Here is a 22207-nt window from a genome sequence, read left to right as displayed (position 1 = left end):
AGTTTTAGGCAAGGAGGGACAAAATGCTATTTGCATTTTTTTTTTAATTTGTTAGCCTGCCTTATGGAGAGCAGATTGAAGGGGAGCAAGTTGGTGGTAGAGACAGCAGTCAGGAGGCTGGAAAAGTGAACCAAATGAGAGAGACGAGGAGGGAGGGCCAGTGGAGCTGAAGAAACCAAGAAAGAATAAAGATCTGTATGAGAAGTAGAATGTACTGGATTTGGTAATGGATTGAATGTTGAGTTGAAGGAGAAGGAACTTTCAAAGACAAGATCGTGGTTCCTGGCTTGGAGGGGGGAGTGGATTTTTAGTGCCATTTAACAAAATGGAGAAGTGGATTTGAGGGGAAGATTAACCTTGTTGTTGGATAGTATGTTTGAGGCGTCTAGGAAATGCCCAGGAAGAGATAATAAGTCAGATAGACAGTCAGATATGTGAGCAGGAACTCCGAAGAGAGGTTTGATGTAGAGATGAATTTGGGGGAGTTATTGAGTACAGATGCATTAAAGTAATGGGATTAGGTGAGACTGCCTAGGGAAAGAGTCTTGGAGTGAAAAGGGAATGAGGCCTGGAGAAACGACATTTAGAGGCAGGGATAGGAGGATCCACAGGGAAAGCTGATCTGCTGCTCTTCTTTTAACAGATGTGTATTGCGTACCTCACTAGGTGCTGGCACGCCAGGATGTACTAGAACTAATGCCTGACCTCAGGAAGCTGGCACTGCAGCCAGGAGACGGCCATGGAGAGAAAGCATTATGGTCCAATGCTGTATATGTAATTGCATATGTGCAGTACACAAATGTAACACACAAGTACATGCTGGCAGTGCTGTAGCACTCAGGGTATGCAAGGTACAATGGTGACCGCACTCTGGGTTGGATAGAAAAACAGGTCAGAGAAGCCTTTACAGAAAAGCCCCTCACGTGGGTGTTACAGGATGAATAGGAATTCTTCAGATCAACAAGGGAGGGAAGGGTTTTCATTGCAGAGGGAACAGTAAAGACGAGAAGGGGTGAGTCAGCACTGCTCTCAGGAAATAAGGACTCCAGTGTGGTTGAAAAGCCAGCTGGTGAGATGTGTAAGGAGGCCAGGGGAGGAGGCTGGTACCGTGCAATCCCACACGTGATGGTAAGTTGTTAAAGGGGATCTTCAGAACCTAGAATAGTTGCCAGCATGACACAGGAACTCAGTAAATACTGATTTAATGAGTACATGAGCAGATTTACATCACAGAACCCCACTGGTGGCAGCAGAGAGAGCACATGGGCAGGAAGACCCCTTGGAGGCCCGTGCAGAAACAGCTGAGCCATTAGAGCTTGCCCAGAGTGAGGACAGAAAGACAGGAGGGTGGACGGAAAGAGAGAGTGGGGGAGAGGAGGCAGGGCGTATGGAAGAGCTATAGCTAGCCTGAGTGTTTACCCTTATTCCACCTGAAGACAAAAGATAAAAACTTTAGAACCTCCAAGATTTAAAAAAACTTTGATTCACCAAATGTTTGCTGAAGACCTGCCAGAAACCAGGGACAGGACTAGTTGGGGGGACACCAGCGAGCACAGTGCATCGGGTGTGGATAGGGCCTCCCCTTAGGAGGGAGGACGGGGGTGGAACCAATTATCTTTGCTGTTGACTTGTAAAACCAGTGTTTCTGAGATTTCTTACCTTTTAGAGAAAGCACAGAAGGATTTTGTTAAATTGCTAGCTATTTTATGAAGAGCTCGGTTGGTTGGTTGGTGTTTTTACTTTTTTGTCCTATTTAAGAATTCTCTGGTTTCATTTATTCTCCAGCAACATGGAATTATTTTCCAGAGATTTGCAATGGTTGATGCCAATACAACCAGTAGCACAAAGGATTCTTTTTTAATGAGAGTTTCATCATTAAAATACCTTTCACAGTTATCTTTTAAATTTTTTTTTATTTACTTATTCTTTCTGGAGGGAAGTGGAAGAAGAGACCTGCATTTTTGGCTTCTCTGTATCCCCAGATCCTTCCCCTCTTTGTATCTTCCTACCCGCATCCAGATTTGCATTCACAGTCCTTTGAGTCCTCACTCCAGCTCCTCCTGGTCTGAATCTGGAGATGCCATATATTTAAGCAAAATAAGTCTAGTGATAAGAGGTGGGGAGATGCGGGCTGGGTGTAGAAGATGGGGTAGTGTTCTTTATTATCTGGTTTTATATTAATAGTTGACAAGAAAGGAAATGGCACTGCATTGTCTCAGTTCCCCCAACTCAATCTTCAAGGCCAAATTGCTTGGAAATACTTTGCATAGGTCCAGAGATCTAGGTACAGGGACCTGTCCATTTGTCTCTGGCCCTCTGTTCTGGAACATTAAGGAACACTCCCAAACTCATAAAGCCCATCCTTAAAATCCCAAGGGCTGCAGGCCCAGACAGAAGCTCATTTTTACATGACATTTGACTTTTACAAAGAGCCTTCATTTTTGTTCTCACTCAACCCTCCCGAGGCTCTGTTACTTAGGTGAGGTTTCTCCACTTTGTAGATGACCAGCCATCAGGGAGGTGAAGCAGCTGAGCCAAAGATTGAAACCTATTTTGATGACCTGAACTCAAGTGCTCTTAAGCGGTGTGAGGTCAGATTTGCAACTGGGCATCACATGGTGATCACATAGTCCTCTGAATTCTTTGTCATATGTGCTCCATAAGCATTAAATTGTAAATAACTTAGATTTGGGGCTAATCAGTAATTGCTATATTGATCCATGTTTCCTGTTCCCTGGCATTTGTGGGGATGTTTGGAGGGAGGAGAATGGGATACTGGAAATAGAAATGTCTCAGAAACTACTTCAAACCAACAGTGTTTGTTTAGAGTTATAGGTTTCATGGGAAAGTTAAATGGTTTCTGGAGTCAGGGTTGGGGGTGGGAATCAACTCTGCCTCTGGTTGATCTGGGTTAAGAAAGGGCATCCCAACCAGCCCTTCTCCTGCAGACTTTTCTCACCCAACCCCATGCGTAGTCAGGCAAAGGAGGCAAAAATAAATAGTAGTAATAATAATTCCTCCTACTGCCTGCCTTGTATGCTTCTCTGTTCCCACAGAGACTCAGAGAAGCTGGATCCCAACACACACCAAAACCCATATGCCTGTGGTAATAACCAAGACCAAGTGTTTTATGTCCAGGAAGGGAGATGGACAAGAAATAACCTCAGGGAAAACAGAGCTAAGGATGAACTAAGGGACAAATTCTGTACAAAAAAACATTTTCTTTAAAAAAAATTTCAGGTGCTTCCTTCTGTCTTTGCCACCATGCCCTCGTCAGTGCTGTGTCTTCCAACTCACACAATGGCAGTCATTTTAAAGTCAGGGATTGAAGAGATTAAACACAGGTTTTTTAATGATGCCATTGAAGAGTCACATAGGACCCCTCTGTCATTTCCAGCTGAGCTCATGCCCTTCTTTCCCAGGAACTTGTGAATGGGCATCAGAGCCAGCCTATGTGATCTCCCTCAAGCGGGAGTTGGAGAGGTCACTTTGTTTTCCTTGCAGATCCTGATTAATGCAACACAAAAGAATTGCAGCAGAATAAAATGTTTAAGCAGTTTAGAGTAAGGACTTGAAATGTTTTTCATGGCCAACCATAATGAGGTTTTAGAATTAATCTCAAGAGGGACATATATCCTCACGTCTTCCCATCAAAATCCGTTTCTCCTGATTCCTGTATGTATTTCACAGTAGGCGTTCTCTCTATCCAGTTCATTAGAGCCAGTGAAATCGCAGAAACTGTGCTAATGGTAGAGTCAGATCCCTGTTATCAGATTTGACCGATATTCTACTTGGATGGTAACAGCCAAAACACTTGCATATGCCTTTTTTCCTGTATCTAATTTTATAAAGTAGAAGCATCTTAGTGCTTTGCTTTTTAGAATGATCAAATTGTATCACTGCAATAAGAATTACCATTACAACAAAGAAACCTCAGGCACATTGAAAGACTGCACGATTGAAACACTCCAGACCATTTTGGTGTTTGAGAGATTAAATAATAATTCTCTACCATTGTATTACTTTATAATTTTCAGAGAATGCCTCCATGTTACCTAATTTGATCCTATTAGCGGTGCTATAACGAAGGGCAGTGTTATCCACGTCTTCTACAAAGATCACAAAGGTGAAATCATTTGCCTCAAGTTTCACAGTTAGTGATAGGAAAGCCAGGACTAGAATTTAAAGTGCAGAAACAAAAAGATGGATCTGGCCACCTATCACTGTAAGCCCTCTAGGCCTGGGGTAATGTAGAAAAAGAAGCAGCCAGCGTAGATGTGTCAGAATAATATGGTGATGCCCACAGAGCTCTGTTTCCAGCCTCCCTCAGAGAAGTACGTTGTCACAGAGACTGCATAGATTGGCACCCATCCTGTACAAAACCCTCTTCATCATCTGCCCTCAATCCTCCTCCAGCCTGTATCATATTATAAGAGGAAGAGGGGTGAGGTGTGGGACAGGAGGGAAGCCGGTATGGGGGTTGAGGTCTCTGCTGTTTGTCATCAGGAGCCCTAGCCTTCTTTCATATTCTGTGCTGCACGATGCAAATAAAGCCGTTCGCATTCCAGAAATCCCCCACTATTCCAGACTTCCAGAATCTCATAACATTTTAGATCTGTGTTTCTTTCCAGGATCTGACCATTCATATAGCAAAAAGTCTACATCGTATAGATTTTATCCACCAAGTGGGGAAAGTTAAGTACCCAGTAAGAAGACCCTAAAAACTGCACCCTGAACAAGGTGGTACTGCAGTATATAAAGGCCTTTATAGAATCACACAGCCTTTAAGTTTCATGTCAATTCCTTTGGGGGAGACAAAAGGAATACATTTTAGTTTTTGCCTTTGAACATAGCTGACAACAATTCTTTGGCTCTTCAGTTTCTGTGTGGTTAATTTTAGACCGCTGATATTAACATCCCCTCACTGATTATTCTTCATTAAACTTACTCCTGAGCTACTGTTAAATGCCAAAAGTCTGCCTTCTCAGAATATTCTTCCAGAAGGCTTTGGCTTATAAGAGCCTGCAAGATTATTCTCCATTCCCACCCCTGCAGGTTGCCCCTCATGTACATGTACATTAAAACCTACCAAATTAGCCCCCTCGCCCAGGCATCCCACTAATCCTTGGTGCAATCCAGGAATGACAATTGCAAGAGCTCGGAAAGCAAGTGCACGTGGGATTGTGTCTTGGTTTATACATGCGAACGTTGTGTGTTTCCTCACTGTGAAGCAGTCATGTATTTTTATGGTGCCTCCTCCACCATCACCAAAATCTCCCCATGACCATCTGCAGGAGTGAGCCTAGATAACATGAAGAATGCATTCTTCTGGTGCCATGACTGGTTCAAGGGTGAGCTTGGCATCTTAACTTGATCTAAATCTTTGAGTTTAGGATTCTTTCCTTTCGATATTTAGAAAAGAAAAATAACCCATTCTTTTTGACAGTGTGGTGTATGGATGTGAGGGCTGGGACTGCTGCAGCCATTCTGTGACATTAAAGAAAGTGGACTTGAGTGAATAGACGAACACAGAGTTAAGAGAATTGCAGAGAAATCGAGCTGGAGCCCTGACCAACCTCTGCTACCTATTGCTAGACTCTTCATTTATAAGCAAATAATTTCCCATATGGTTTAGTTCATTTTGAGGTGGGTGTTCTGTTATTTGGAACCAAAAGCATCTTAACTGATGTGTTAATTATGCAATCATATTTCTTGACCCCTGACTGAAGTGTTCCAGAATTGGTTACACTTATAGAGCCAGAGAGTCCCACCGCTGAAAAAGAAAAGTACAGTTGGTTGACCCTTGAACAAGGTGGGTTTGAACTGCCACGGTCCACTTATACATAGGTGTTTTTCAACAGTAAACACTGCAGGTACTACACGCTCCTTGATTGGTTGAATCATGGATCCAGAGGAACCTCAGATACTGGAGGGCCGACTATAAATTATATGTGGATTAGCCCCCAGGTTGTTCAAGGGGGATCTGTAAGTTCAATCTTTCCTCCAGGAAAGGACTTCAAAGACATAAATCACCCAACATCATACATAGAGTCACCACATAACATTTAATAGTGGAAATAAGGAAGGAAAAGGAGAAAGGCACGTCCAGGGTGTTGGGAGCCTTTGCAGGCGCTTGGGTCCCGTGGGGGAAATGACAAAGCCTGGCTGCCTCGCTCTGTACAAGTGTCCTCATTTCCCTCCCACTGCTGCTGTCCCTTCTCCACAAGCTGGTTGTATTGGTAGTTCTGCCACTTTCCCATAAGTCTGCACAGAATCTACCACCAATGCCAAGCGAGGAGCTCGTTGTCAGACTGAGCTTACTTCAAAGTTGTTCTTGTTTCCTAGAAATTTTCAGATTTAAAAGAATGAGTCACAGGTGATGATAGCTCTACAGTTCTCAGGTCATACATTGCTTATAGACATAAGAAACAAGTTTGGACAAACTATTGACAAAGTAATCCTTCTAAGACACTGAATAACCCTTGACAAAATTCAACCCTAACTCTCAATGCTCTTGTGTATACAGATAATCATTGCCTTTGTTTATCATTTCTTCAAATCCTTAAAAAAATAGAGATAATCAAATATACTACCTTAAAATTAGGCAAATACTGAAAATCGTAAGAGGATGAAATGAGAAAACATAAAGCACTTAGAAAAAATTGATAATAAGAACTCAAAAACCATTGGGTATCATTGCAATTTATTGTTTGGACGAAAGTAAATACATTAAACATTACAATTGAAAAAGTTCTCTACAGTGGGACGAATTGGGAGATTTTGATTGACATATACACTAATATGTATAAAATAGATAACTAATAAGAACCTGCTGTATAAAAAATAAAATTAAAAAAAAACTCTACAGACCATTCAATTTGGACAATTATAAGCCTAATTATTCTTTACAAAACAGACAATTCCATATTCACATTGCATTCAGTTAGCGCCAATGTGATTTTAAATAAGTTCTAGACATCTTTGTCAACACCCCCCCAAAAAAAATTTAAGCAGAGAATATATAGGAATGTATAGCTATTAGTTTTATGCAGCTACCTTAGTCTCTGCATGAAAAAAATTCAATGCTTGCACTTTGGATGTTTTTCCAGCTTTATTGAGATATAACTGACATGTAATATTGTATATAAGTTTAAGGTATACTGTATGATTATTATGAAATATTTACTACAATAAAGCTACTTAACGCATCCCTTACCTCACAAATTACCATGTTGTTGTTATGGTGAGGACATTAAAGCTCTACTCATAGTAACTTCCGAGTATACAATATTAACTATAGTCACCATTCTGTACATTAGATCCCCAGAATTCATTCATCTCAAACTGAAAGTTTGTACCCTTTGTCCAATATCTCCCATTTCCCCCATGCGTCAGCCCCTGGCAACCACCGTTCTATTTGCTATTTCTGTGAATTTGGCTTTTTTAGTTGCCATTTACAAGTGAGATCATACAGTGTTTGTCTTTCTCTGCTTGGCTCATTTCACTTAGCACGGTGTTCTCCAGGTCCATCCATGTTTTGGCAAATGGCAAGATTTCCTTCTTTCTTATGGCTGAATAATACTCCATTGAATCTTTGTACCACATTTTCTTTTCTTTTTTTTTTAATTTTAACATCTTTATTGGAGTATAATTGCTTTACAATGGTGTGTTCGTTTCTGCTGTATAACAAAGTGAATCAGCTATACGTACACTTATATCCCCATATCCCCTCCCTCTTGCTTCTCCCTCCCACCCTCCTTATCCCACCCCTCTAGGTGGTCACAAAGCACCAAGCTGATCTCCCTGTGCTATGCGGCTGCTTCCCACCAGCTAGCTATTTTACACTTGGTGGTGTATATATGTCAATGCCTCTCTCTCACCTTGTCCCAGCTTACCCTTTCCCCTCCCTGTGTCCTTAAGTCCATTGTCTGCATCTTTATTCCTGTCCTGCCCCTAGCTTCTTCAGGACCATATTTTATTTTAGATTCCAAATATATGCATACCACATTTCCTTTATCCATTCATCCATCAATGGACACTTGGGTTGTTTCCACGTCTTGGCTATTGTGAATAATGCTGCAGTGAACCTGGGAGCTTGCCCTCCCAATTCTGCATTCTGTGTTAATTGTACATCCACAAAGCAGTAAACACAGTCACCTCCAGAGATATAAAGACCATACCACAATGAGTATGTTTCCCAATTTAATAAAAAAAAAAATCCCCTCCCCAAACCAAATTAAATTCCTAAAAAAAACCCCTCCAAATCTCCAAACTGGGGAACACATTTGGCAAGAATGTAAACAGATCCTGGTCTGTTGTCCACATTTCACTTACCATATCCCCCACTTCTGTTCTTAGTCATTTGTCAATTCTTATTTTTGATTAACAAAAGTCTAATTTAGAAAACTGGCTCATAGCTTCCAAGGGAGCTTTTCCACAGCTTTCTATAACTGCTTCATCCCAGTAACGTACAAGAAGGCAAAATATTTCTGCATGACAAATTTCCAATAAAAATTCCTCAAGTCTCTTGTAGAATTAAAGCCTCATTAAAAGCCAGTGTCCACATTTTTCTGACCAGCGGGGCAGACGCTGGATTGGCTCCCTCAGCATCTACTCCAACCCCTGCTCATGTGTCTTTCTGGCCAACAGAGGCTACAGAAACCCAAGCTCCCTTGGTTCTAGATGTGATTTAGGTTCCATTGGACCCTGACTCAAATTTGGAGCTAAGTGGAGAGAGACACCGTGATACCAAACCAGCTTTGTTCGTATGAGGAATGCCTCATGACCTAAGCAGCGCTGTTCTCTCCCCGACTCTCGTGGTGCCTCATATGATTTCTACTGAACACTCAAATCCTAATTTTACAAACAGAATGAAGGAATAACTAGGAAAAGAGAAAGTCTGGCAAACAACTTCTGGGAAATCCAAATCCTATTTATGATATTTTACTCTTCTCTAAACATTTTATGCATTACTTAGGAGAAATGAGTATCATGGTTTTAAATACTAACCGTATGTTAATGTCTCCTAAATTTCTGCCTCTGGCCCCAGCTTCCGGCTAAGCCCTAAATTCATATCATGAAACTGATTCCTCATCACCGTATCCGTGTCTAATAGGATCACAAATACAACATGTTCAGAAAGAAATAGGAGCTTGATATTTTCTGCCAAACCTGCCTTCAGTCTTCTCAATCCCAGTGAATGGCCAAAACGTGGTAGTCATCTGTGATTCTTTAACTCTCCTTTGGTTGTATAAATTCAGCAGTGAATTCTGTGGACTCTACTTCTAGTATATCCTGGATCTAGCCTCTTTCTCCGACTTCATTAGAGAAGCCACCTCTGTCCTATACTGCAGCAATCATCCTACTGGTCTCCTTGCTCTCCCCTCTCTCTTCCCTTTCCCCCAGAGTCCATTCTCCACACAGCAGCCAGGGTGAGCATTTAAAAACATAAATCAGATATTATTGTCCTGATTAAAACCCTCTAAGAGCTTCCATTGCACCGGGTATAAAAACAGAACTCCGTATGCACGTCCAGGGCTCCATCACAAGATCCTCCCTGGTCATCCCCCCGCAACGTGGCCGCCTTCCACACACCCCTTTGTTCTCGGCTGCAGACTTGCTGTCCTCAAGGAGGACCAAGCATGCCTCAACTCAGGGCTCTTAGCACTCTTCCATGGAATCCTCCTCTGCTGGCTCATTTTAATCCAGGTATTAATTTAAAACTTGATTCGGAGGACGCTTCCTTGACACCGGATCTGAAATAGCACCGCCCCCTCCCCAGTTGCTATCAAATTACCTCTTACTTTATCCACAGCTCTGTCACTATCTGAAACGCTGTTTGTTAATTTATTTACTCATTATCTGCCTCCCTCACTGCAACATAAGCTAGATGATAACAGAAAAGTTCCTGCCTTGTTCATTACTGTTTCTCCAGCACCTGGAAAAATGGCAGTGATAGGTATCTGTTCAGTGATCAAATATTTTGCTTCATCAGATACATCAAGTATTAATATTTAAAATAAGAACTCTGAGTTCCTCTCTCACCTGCAACAAGAATGTGTTTCCTCCCTTCCCTGATTTTCTCCTGACAACTTCACAACACCTCCAGGGAAGTGTGTTCAGTTTGAGGGGTTACCATCTTAAAGAGAGAACCGAAATCAACCCAGAGAGCTAAGAAAGTCAGCTCCCCACTTCTCTACTCATGCCCCCCTAAAAGAATTCTAGAAAGTAATGCATCCCTCACCCTTTTTTGTTTAACGTGATATCATCACAAAGATTTGGGAAAATTGTGAACTTCATTACATCTATGCCGACACAGTAATATTTGACAAAACGGTGTTATCACCTGCTTTAAAATAGAATTTTCTCTAAACCTTGATTCTGCAGATATAGCTCATTTAGGAAACTATGTGCTGTATCCTCTAACTGGCAAAGGAAAACTTCGTTGTCAAGCCAGTCAGCCGAATCAGACTTGGTTTCTATCAGGAAAGGCTGCCTTCCCCTTTCAATTCATTTGTGTTAATACACAGCCCCTCACAACCGTCTTCCTTCTTAAATCGAATTCTAAGATATATGAGTAGATAAGATACAAAGCTTGGCCATAATCTGTTGCCTGGATGCAATACGTGCTTTCAGCCTCAGTATGTTTTACCAGTGTTCTCTGTTCACTGTTCAGGGACTCCCCTTCAGGAGCAATGCATTTGGCTGTTAACAGGCGATGGAAGAAGCGAGATTGTTAGATGTAAATTGTCATCACGCCTCCTCCTTACTTTGTGACGTATCTGACTATAAACTTTCCCATCCTATTTCTAATACCCTACTTACCCTCATGATATGTGATATGACAGGGAGAGGCATGAAGTCCCACCATGGGCTTACGGTGCCTTGTTTAATTGTTGATTTATTTGATACTCCTGAGAATTTTTCATCCTCAGAGCAATGCACTATAGTAAGATAAAGGATGGGCTAAGGTTTGCCTTTATTCTGAGAAGTAGGAGGAGCCTTAACCTTGGGTGAAGCACTTCCTCTAAACTGAAGGTAATGCCTTAAATGGACTCAGTTGTGAGCCATCACTAGGCAAGGCTCTGCAGCTGAGAGAATGAGGCTTGGAGATTTTGGACAACATAGGCAGTTTCAATTTTATTCCTAACCCTGCTAGCTGGATAGCTTGTGGTTTTAAATGCAGTGATGACTATATTTTTCTCCTCTATCCAGAGCCAAGTCCAAGAAAGATAAGTATTCCTACTCTTTCTTTTCACACGGCATTCTTTCTGGCCATCCTTTCACTGAGGTGGTTATCTTTAAGACCTTCTGTTGGTGTCTCTGATTTGAATGTTCCCCTTGTTCAGATTCTAGGACATCAGCGATTACCCAGATGTCCTCAATCAGGGTGGCCACTGCTTCAGTGTTATCTCAGCATTTTCGACCTGTTAGGATTTCCCCTACTTTATTGCCAGCCTACCAATGCATATTAAAAGATACACTACACACACATACAAATTTCAGTATTGCTAAAGTTTTTTACTGAAAGGAGATTTCAAGATATTTAGCCCAACAAGTTATTCTGGCAAATTCCCACGTGAATCTCACGCACGCTCAAATTTCAAAACCACTAAGCTATTGTATACCAGTGACTCTCAGTCAACGGGGACACAAATCTTCATTTCAAGTATTCGAGTCCTTCCATATCGTCTTCTCTGATAGTTCCAGCTAAACACAACTCCCTGACCGGCTTTCAGGGAAGGGTTATTAAAGGCAACATTAGGGGTGAGGGTTGTAGGGTGCCTGATCAGCTCATGGACATTCATCTGATTGGTTGGTGGTGAGGTAATGGGGTGGTATTTCGGGAGTCGGCATCATTAACCTTCTGGTTCCAACCAGTCTGGGGTCCACATGCTTGTGGTCAGCAGGCAGTTAACTTCTTCTACCTGGTAGGGGTTTTGGTGTCAGCAAAACAACTCAACGATATGGCTCAGGATATTATCTATCGCTCTTGATGAGGAACTAAATGTCCTTGACTTCGTTTTATAGCTAAACTACTGTTATTTCATCTTGCTTGACTGTTCCCTTTCGTTTCTGTATTTTTTACTTCACTGATTAAATTTATGCTCTTAAGAGCATTAAATTAAATGCTCTTCAGAACTAGGGGAAGGCCTAGGAGACTAAAGCTTTTTCTACAAACAAGAGGTGGAGGACATGGGGTTCTGTCCCTGGGAAGGCCCCACAGCATCCTGCTTGATCTCATTTTCTGTGTAATTTATAAAACATTGATCACATGCTACCTTATATCACGATAATAATATAAGGCATGACTTATGTCTTATATACCCATCTAGATTATACATCTTTATACTAGATTATATATGCTCTGTACTCACTTCCTTTTTCTTCCCCACCAGGGACTTGCATGGAATAATTGCTACACAGATATGTGTTGAATGAACGATATGTTCTCCATTGCGGTAACAGTTTGCTCAGATGGAGTCCTATTCTTAAATATCACAAGAAGGACTTGTCAAATACTGATTTGACAATGATATATAGAAAGTCCTTGAGACATAGTGAAGATAATATCTTACTGTAAGAAATTAACTTACTGGCAGGGTTACATTTTATTTCTTTTTCCTCTCTGACCTGTGCTAATGAGAGAATAGGAAATTTTCAAGCCTTACAATGGAAGCCAATTTCAGAAATTTAAAACATAGCAGTTTACAAAAAGCCAATTTCATTTCAGTTCAGCAGATATTTCTTGATCATTCATTACCGATGAGACACCATGGTAGGCATTGAACTTCTTGAGAAAATTTCTGTTACAAAGTGAAGTACAACAGTGAGGCTTTTGCAGACTATATTTTTCTTTTCTCTCCTGTTAAAATAACTGTAGCAACAACAAAAGAAAAAAAAAAGAAGAAGAAGAAGAAAGTCATCACTTCTGCTTCTGCTTAATGTTAATCCGAGAGTGAAGTCTGAATCTTCATGTCCTAGGCAAACTGCCATAGGAAGCTTCTTCATGTTCTGAGTATTTTATATTGCAACTATAAACCATGACCAAAGAAGGGAGACTCCATTTAGCTCTCTAGAGTATTCCCTGCCAAGTTGTCTCTTATTTATTGCTTTTTAATGAAATTTTTCATGTACATCAAAACAGTCTTTCAACAAAGGAAGTACAGCTCTGAGACCTTTATAATATAGAATCTACGTGCGAACAGTAATTTTTCTAGATGGGATTACTTAATGGTTTTCTTTGTGCTCGGGCATGAGATTTTTTTTGTTTAATAAGTGAATATCCTATTATTCTTCCATAAGATAGTTTTCAGAAAAATCAGCAAATATTTTAAACTGTCCTATTTTTCTTGCAAATACGAGATGACTCTTAGCTATTGAGTTCCATAAATCTTCTCTGAAAGCACCCACGGTTTTTTAAGCTGCCACCAAAATTAAAGGGATGTTTTAGAGAATGGTATTTAGGGAAAAAAGAAGGAATGTCAATATGTGTTTTCCCAGCTGCGAAGACTTTGCTTACTATTAAATAACAGTAAATTTAATTATTCTATTGGTTTTCCTTATCTCATTCCTAAAAATAGCCAAAATAAGTAAAATTATTGTTATTGTGCAACATGCTTTTGGTTACAAGTAGGAGACAACTGACTCAAACTGGCCCACACAATAAAGAAAAATTGTACACTGTATAACAGGAAGTCCAGAGATAGGACAAGCTTGAAGGTTGGTTGATTCTACAAGATCACTGAAGACCCAGCTTTTTTCTGTCTCTTCTCCCAACAGTCCACAGAATCTGCTTCACCCCAAAGTTCACTCCCTTCTTAATTACAGGCTGCCAGTGCCAAGCAGGGTTACACATTGCTTATGTTCAATAAGAGAGTGAATCTTCTTTTTCCCTCAACCTTGGAATATCAGTCCTTCCCTTAAACCTGATTGGGTCCATTTATAGCACCTGTCCATCTCCAGACTATCAAAAGTGTCCAGGGGATATCCATCCTCTGACTGGCTGATCAAGACTCATTCCTGAAACGGGGTTAGGGTGTGTATCTGAGCAAACCAATCCTGTTAGGGTTTAAGGAAAGGAAAATGGATTTAAGAGCGGCAGTCAAAAGCATCCACTATAGTCATCTACTCTGGTACCTTGTAAAGGGCAACATTAGAAATCCTTTTCTACATCCAGGTAAATTGTGTCTTTATTGAAAAATTGAACATGTGTAGCCTGTACCAATAGAGAGGACATCTCTACAAGACTATCTCTGAAATTATTTTCCTTTTTTATTTTATATAAATCGCTGTTGTAGAAAATGAGATTACCTAATATGTGCATTTCTGAGATGCCAAAGAGCTGCCTGAGAAGAAAGGAAATAGTCCCAAATTAAGAAACTGATCAACAATTAGAATCAAATACCTGTGAAAATGTCAAGAAATAAAAGCACCAACAACGCCCAAAGAAAGTTAAATAGATCCGCAACTAAATCGTGGTTTGTTTCTGATATTTACAGTGAAACACACTTAGCAAAGCATCTGCTTTCAGCTTGTTAAGTTCTAAAGGATGAGAAAAATATTTTCCTGTAACGGTAATAACAGTAGCTAATGCGCTGAGAGGCTATGTTAAGTTAGGCGTTTCCCAGACAGTATCTCACAGAAACTGTGAGCGTAAGCCCATCACGGCAGGAACTGCTATATTCCTAGCATCCACCACTGTGTCTGGCACATAATGAAACCTTAATAAGTGTGGCCAAATGAAATAATTCTCACAAAAACCTTATGCAACAAAATTGTAGTGTTTCCCCAATTAAGGATTAGGCATCATTGGCTCTAAATGTTTACACAATTTGGTCAAGTGGTGGAGCCCTGATTGGAATCCAACCTTATTCTTTTTCTTCCCTAAATGAACAAGGAACTGGTTCAGAGAAGATAAATCCAGTGACTTGGAGACAGGACAGTGACTTGGAGACAGGAATGAAAAACTGAAGTATTTGAAGTTTATGTGTTCTTAATACTGGTGCATTTGCTGGGTTCAAAAAAGACACATTCCAGATACATCAGATGATAGAAGTTTATCATAAGGAAGCACAAGGGAAAGGGGGGACTGTTTCCAGCCCATGTCCCTGGGACCAAACGATCATTCACGAAGGGCTGTGTGTCAAGTGCCTGTGCTCCCTGCTTGAGGACTTTGCCAGTGTGGCCACTTGGCTGTTCCCTGGATCTGGTGCCCCTGCTCCAGATCCTGCAAACTAACTGGTCCTTTTCTTTATGTCTCAAGCGCACACTCCCCAAGATGGGATCTGACTGCATCGACTGTCAGTCACCGGCCATAGAGTGAGCTCAAATGGGCAGGACTTACTTGTCATTCCACCTTGCTGTCCACGGACTGTCTTTAAGTTGGGTCTCAGATTAGGTGTGGTCCCAAGGGAAGCAGTTACACGAAACCAAGCAGAGGACAGACTACACACAGCTCACACATTCTGAGGCTGCTCAGGAGGTCTGCTACAAGTAGTTTCCTCTCGAGAATCTTATTCATTCTTCCACTCAACAGATTAGAACAGGAGAGAACATGAAGGATTTGAGTGGATGCCATCAGGAACCCTCAAAGTGTAAATATCGGATAAAGCGAAGAAATGCTGAAAATGCCAAAATGTAATGATAACATCAAACATCTGTAATATCTCTGACCCTGTGTCAGGTATTACTCTAAGCACTTGACTTGAATACTCATTAAACCCTCACTCATTTAAGAGTCCATGAATTAGGTACGAGTCTCCCCAGTCTGGAGAGAGAGGGACTGAGGCACAGAGACGTGAAAAACCTTGACTGAGGCCACACAGATTGTGCTGGCAACTTGCCTGCAGAGTGTGGGATGCTGCCACCCTGTCATTGGTTTTAGTGGATAACTGAGCTTTGGAGGAAGAAAGAAGAGGAAACTTCCGGGTGCCAAACATTTGGGGAAGCGGAAAGCTACAGTGAAAAGAAAAAGCTGATGCCTTGAGGTCTGGGAGTCAGGACTTTGCAAAGGGGCCCTCAAGCTGATGCTGGGGTTCCAGTGCCCACAGTGGGCAGGAGTGGGGAGCTAGAAGCAAGTCTGTGTAAAGCTTGCTTTTCGCAAAGCACTTTTCTCGAACTCTGGAGAAAAACTTCCCACTCAGCTGGAAGAAGCTGAGGGAGATTTTACTTTCCTAGGGATGTGGGGGATAGGAGGCACCTCTGAAAAGCAGATACCCCGGGCCTTTACCATGCGTGGGTGTGAGCTCCTTCACCCTCTGCATGATAGAGGAATTTCGAGTAAGACAAAAAAACTGGCCCTGGACCCCTCAAGACCAGCTCCAAACCACTCTGTAGAGATACTCACACAACGCAGGATTTCCACAAATAGATTACAATGTATTGAATTCCTGCTTATATGGAGTTTAAAGCTTAGTGGAGAGATGTAGACATTAAATAATTATGGTGAATGTAATAGGAAACGTATAAGGTATTGGGAGAATACAGGAAAGAACAAGGTGACTGAAATTTTCTGGATATCAAAGAATAGCTCCATTAGGACATAATGGTTAAGCTGCCATCTTCAGAGTATGTATTAATATTAGTCTGCTGGGGCTTTGGTGACAAAGTTCACAGACTGGGTCACTTCAGCCACAGCAACTCATTTCCTCACAGTCCTAGAGCAGGAAGTCTGAGATCAGGGGGTCTGTGGGTGTGGTCTCTTCTGAGGCCTTCTTCTCCTGTGTCTTTACAAGCTCTGAGGAAGTCTGAGAGCAGGAAGTCTGAGATCAGGGGGTCTGTGGGTGTGGTCTCTTCTGAGGCCTTCTTCTCCTGTGTCTTTACATGCTCCTCCGCCTGTGAGTGTCTGTGCCCAAATTTCGTCTCTGAAAAGGACACCAATTGTATTGGATGAGGCCCCACCCTAATGACCTCATTTTAACTTAATTACCTCTTCAAAGACCCTATCTCAAAATACACTCATATTCTGACATACTGGGGGTTAGGACTTCAAGATATGAGTTTTGAGGAGAGATCCACACTTAGACGTGCAACAACAATGCCAGATGATTTTCACAAACATGGAATGAAGGAGGAGGAAAAATGTGGGAGAGAGAGGGGTGGAGAAAAAATATTTTTAAATCTTTTTCAAGGGAGGAAAATACTAAGACATTAATTCTAGACATGAAAGAAGAGGTATTTGTTAAGGTGGGGTTTTTTTTGAATTTTATTTTATTTTATACAGCAGGTTCTTATTAGTTATCTATTTTATACATATTAGTGTATATATGTCAATCCCAATCTCCCAGTTCATCCCACCACCACCCCCCACCCCCCTGCTGCTTTCTCCCCTTGGTGTCCATACGTTTGTTCTCTACATCTGTGCCTCTATTTCTGTTAAGGTTTTTTTAATTTATAAAAACACTGGAGAAATAGAAATAAGATGTGTAGCTCACAAACCAATAGATATGAAAAAATTGGCAAAGAAAATTGGTTAACTCTAAGAAAGGCAGAAAAGGAAGAAAATGGCAACAAGAACTTATAACAAAACAAAAAATTGTAAGATTAAAACCACACATGTTAGGTATGATAATTAATGTGAACAAGTACAATTCTCCAGCTAAAAGTCAAAGTTCTTTATGGATTTAAAAAATTTAATCTAGCATTATGACGTTTGCAAGAGACACATCTGGGGGAAAAGCATAAGAAAGAGATGGGCAAAATTGTGCCAGCTAAACAGAAAGAAAGCATGAGTGGCAATCATATTAGGGAAAATGGAATTCAAGGTAAAGGCTATTTAAATGAGCCAAAGAATGATTTTTCTAAGGATATTTTGTTCGAATAAAAGTTTCATTCCATTCAGAAGATGTAGTAGTTATGAGCTTATATATAACTATGTATCATCAAAATACATGTTATACATTAATATATAACATATATAACTATATATACCTCAAAATACATATATATTTATATATAATAAACATAATTGATCAATAAAACAAAATGATTCTTTAAAGGACCAATAAAATAAATTTTGCAAAATCTGATTGAGGAATTTTTTAAAAACCCACAAATACCATAAAAGGGACAAAGCTACAGATAAAGAAAGATATATGTCTTAAATTGTAATACTTTTTAATAGTTTAATATATTTTATAAAAATAAGTGGATGGTTTTCTGGGAAATGTAAATTACCAAAAGCCCAGAAGAGAACCGAACACACCATTATCCACAAAAGAATTTAAAAGATATCTAACCCCCAACCACCAGAAAAAAAAAAAACAAAAAAAAAGGAAGAGGAGGCCTCACCTTCAAAGATTTTATGAGTATATTCTACAAAACAATCAGAAGCATAACTTCTGTGTCATTCAAATTGTCAGAGCATATTACAATGGTAAAAAAATCCCTAATTAGTCCCATGAAGTAAGCATAATGTTGATACCAAAATCAGACAAAAGTGATTCAAAAAGAACATGATGCTTTAAAGTTGGATTTTTAAAAGCCTCCCGTACGAATATAGGTATAAAACTCTGAAATAAAATATGATCATGTGGAATCCAGTTGTTTATTTAAAAGGAGCATTTTAAAACCAAATTAAGTGAAAAATAGCATTTAAAATGAATTAAGTGAAAAATAAAAGCAAGTTAGTATTATAGTGTTATAAAACAAATCACTGTGTGTGTGTGCACGTGCGCACATGCGTGCATGTGTAAATGCAAAGAGTCTGGCGCGAATCCCAGGAAACTGTTAATAATGGCTACTAGGGGCAGATGGGAGGTTTGGGTTGGAAGAGAAGTGGGAGAGGAACTTTATTATTTCACATCCTGTGTAATATTTTAATTTTTATAAACATGGATTCATAAACGAGCTCTGTAACTTACAAAGAAATGTCGAGTTTGATAATAGAATTGTGAAAGGTCATGCCAGGAGCTAGAGGAAAAATCCGGAGCTTCACATTTATGTCTTTCAAAAGGAGGCTGAGGAGGAGGACTCTCAGGTTGTCCAAACACAGATGTTCTTCCGTAGGTGTGGTCAAGGCATAGCGATGACTACAACTGGCATCAAACTCCAACCACACAGTCTTAGGTGTTATGCTTAGTGACTAAGTCAGAGGAAGACAAATACTGTGTGTTTTCACTTATATGTGGAATCTAAAAAATATATATATAACAAAACAGAAAAAGACTCGTAGATTCAGAGAACAAACTAGTGGTTACCAGAGGGGAGAGAAGTAGGGGGAGGGGAGAAATAGGTGAAGGGGGTTAAGAGGAACGAACTGCTAGTTAGAAAATAAGTCACAGGGATGTAATGTACAGCACAGGGAAAATAGTCAATATTTTATAAGAACTTTGGTGTGTAATCTATAAAAATATTGAATCGCTGTGTTGTACACCTGAAACTAGTAAGTCCAGAAAAGTTAAAAAAAATATATAATTAAATTTAAAAATAAAATGAAAAAGCAGCTGGGAGTTCACCCCTCACTCCTGTAACAAGGACTCTGAGACCCAGACAGATGGTAACAAGTTTGAGATGGCATTCTCTTGCTGAATTCTCTTCTCTAGGAGTATACATTCTCATTAGACATTTAAGAATAGTTTTGCAATTGATTAAATTTTTTTAATGTGGTTGCTACGGTACAGAAGGTTTAGTCGTCAAATTTACAACCAGACTTGATGCTAGCATGATAGCAACATAACCTCATTTGTCCTGTAAGACAAGGGGACAAAATACCAGTATATCATGAGTGGATACATATTAATAATTACTGGTTATCTAATTACTAGTTATCTAGGATACCCTGCCGCCTCTGTACTACATCCTTAAACTGTACTTAAAAACATCTGCAGTCTTTCTCTGACAACTTTATATAGGCTGAGTCAGAAATATCTGATTTACCCTCGTCTTAATCCCAAAGGGTAACCAAGTGGTCTTAAAATGATGTTGTCACGTAGTGGTTGAAAAAACTGATAAATTATAAAGGAAGCCTCAGTTCACCTTCTATGATAGTTGTGCACAGCTAGTTTTTCTAAGTTCCAGTAGCTACTTCACTGCCTGAAAACTTTCTGTTTGTGGTCCTGAATTATTGTTCAGCATTTCGAAAAAGACTAGCTATCAGATCTAGGGAGAGTAAGCTTTCTGTCTGGTAAAACAAATGGGGCATTTGGAAGGCATTTGGTTTTACATGCTGAATAAAGAGCTCTTGGGTTTTGGTTACTGGCTAGTCTACCAATATAATTTATAGGCTTACAAAAAAGTATGGCATTTCATGGGCTTTCCTAAATAGCTTTCCTTCTTCTCTGCTCTTTGATAAGTAACCAAATGGTAACATTTCTCAAGTCACACCTGAAAATTTCCACAAGCTGAGATGAAGAGAACTTTTTGTGATAAAAATGACAAAGCTGGGTTTGAACAATCACTTTCAGGGTTAAATAATCCCAGGGGTGGTCCCCTTTTACCTTACACTCACAGAGGAGGACCCAATTGCCAGGTTGAAGTATCTATCATCTTAAAAAAAAAAAAAAAGAATCTGCCCATGGCTGTAAAACAACCACAGATTGCTTTCTTTGCACTCTTGAGGAGCTGACAGGGCCCCAGATAGAGGTGCTTTTCAGCAAGCTGTCAAGTGATCCATCCCTCAGAAACAACCGTATCATCCTTAGGAGTTGTTTCTCTTTGCCAAGAATTATATTGGTTCAGGTGGGAGAGGCCAGGATATGATGAATCCAGGAAAAACAAAGGCCAGAGACATGTGTAAACAGAAATGAAAAAAAGAAAAGGTGTAATTACATTTAAATTCCGAAGGTCATTTTTTGGAGTTGTTTTTACAGTGATTCAGTTTTTTTCCTTTCCTTCTACTTTTTAATTCTTTCCAGAAAAGTGGGCTTTACGACATGGGTAGTGAGAGGTGGCTTTGTGTGATTTTTGAGGAAATCAAAGCTACAAAGCCATAGGAGTACCTGAAACATACTAAATTATCATCAGCAAGCCAGGGGTCTTTTAATTCATAGGCCTAAGGAAGGTGTAACGGGATCATTTGAAAGAATACAGCTAAAGTGATTGGAAATGGACACACAACCCTTACGAATGACTGTCCAACAAATCTGGAAGTCTCCCTTGGGCTCTGATGTCCTCCATGTTAATCTTACCTAGCCTTCGAGACTGCTATTCATCTAAGTAGTAAAACCATTGGAAAAGCATGCAAATTCTATTCTTATTCTGATACAACTTTGAGGCTGGAGAGAGAAGTTGTGACTGAACTGCTAGAGGGTTTTTTTTGTGCTTTATATATATACGTGATATTAATAACATTCTTCTTTATCTGCAGTCATTGTAAAATGCCATAGAGGATGATGAAAATATGCATTCCCCTTGTACTTAGTTTTTCCTTACGTTTCCTCTGGAAGCCAATTATTCTCAATGATCTCCTTTATACAATCTGCTAATAAATATTTAATAAGTATATACTCCATGCAAAGCACGTGGAACAGTTGTGATTATTTTTTTACTATGATAAATGAATTTCTTTTTTATGGACATATAGGTGATTTACAATGTGTTATCTTCAGGTGTACAGCACGGTGCTTCAGTTATACATATATAGTTGTGATTATTATATACCAGAGCCTCATGACATAATTAGAAAATGATAATGCCTGTCTGGCACACGTGGGGGAGCAGTCACCACCACAGAGAACTCTCTGATGGAAAGCATGACACCTCCAGCCTTCTTAGGCAATTCAGAATCTATAAAGAGTGTTCAAATATTCAACTGTGGTAAAATTTTAATGGCTGTAAAAATTGATTTTAAATTTTTATCACTTTAAAAATATTGCATAAACCATAATAGAACATGAAAAAGAACACATTTATATGTATAAATGAATCACTTCGCTGTACACCAGAAACCAACACATTGTAAATCAACTATACTTCAATAAAAAATAAATTTAAAAAAATAAGAATAAAAAAATAAAAAATTTTACAGCCATCAGCATCTCATGGCACACCCACAAATAATTGGGGGCCCTCCATATACCAGTTGGGAAGCTCTGTACTTGAGAAATAAAATGCCCCATAGAGATGGGCTTATCTTTACTGTCCTCAACGTGGGAAGAATCCAAACCAGAAATGTTCTGCTGTGTATGGATTTCACAGGTTCTCTCATCAAAAGTCACATTATTTTTCAGCATTAAGTTAAATTTAAAAAGTAGTTTTGGGGCTTCCG

General features: G+C 39.9%; 1 protein-coding gene across 1 annotated transcript in view; it reads left to right on the top strand.

Moving 5' to 3' along the window:
- CPA6 (carboxypeptidase A6) overlaps positions 1-22207 on the top strand; it is a 264167-nt gene that overhangs the window by 83080 nt on the left and 158880 nt on the right. The window lies entirely within an intron of this gene.

Source organism: Orcinus orca, chromosome 17 (genome assembly GCF_937001465.1).
Source record: "Orcinus orca chromosome 17, mOrcOrc1.1, whole genome shotgun sequence".
In the NCBI taxonomy this organism is placed as follows: domain Eukaryota; kingdom Metazoa; phylum Chordata; class Mammalia; order Artiodactyla; family Delphinidae; genus Orcinus; species Orcinus orca.
Note: the sequence above shows the minus strand (reverse complement) of the source record. Positions and strands in the feature narration are given on the sequence as shown.